This window comes from Egretta garzetta, unplaced genomic scaffold, assembly GCF_000687185.1.
Source record: "Egretta garzetta isolate BGI_Z169 unplaced genomic scaffold, ASM68718v1 scaffold452, whole genome shotgun sequence".
Lineage (NCBI taxonomy): Eukaryota > Metazoa > Chordata > Aves > Pelecaniformes > Ardeidae > Egretta > Egretta garzetta.
Genome location: NW_009258796.1, coordinates 26289 through 26818, shown reverse-complemented (window position 1 = coordinate 26818; position 530 = coordinate 26289).

The following is a 530-nucleotide window of genomic DNA, read 5'->3' as shown; positions in this document are numbered from 1 at the left end:
AACTCTTCCTGGGCTGGTGTTACCAGGGGCCTGGCTGGAGGCACTGCCATCAGTGGGAACAGCCCAGCCACCCCGAAGGCTTGTGGAGGCCAGGGGAACCTCTCTGCAGCATTCCCCACCTGCCTCCACCAAACATAGTCACTTTTGCTTCCTACTGTGCTGCTGACATTATTTCCATTTATGTGGTCCCCACTGTACTGGGGGTGAGATCTTCTCCAGGCCCTGGCTCTCTGCTTTTGAAGCTGTCCCAAAGCAGCTTCCAAGGAGGGGCCTTTTCTAGTGCAGCTTGGTATTACCAGCAGCATAATGCTGCTGGCGAGGCTGGAGGGCCCAGGCTGGAGGTCCTACTCCGGCTGGTCCTCCCCTGTACACCCATGTCCCTTCTCTTGCAGGGTCAGAGAGCAGCACCCACAAGACCTGCTGTAATTTATTTTCCCATTTCTTGATAATGTTTTCTGCCTTTACTGCTGTTCCATATTGTTTTGCACTAAAAGGTACAAAACTGATTTTGAAATTCAGACCACAGTGCT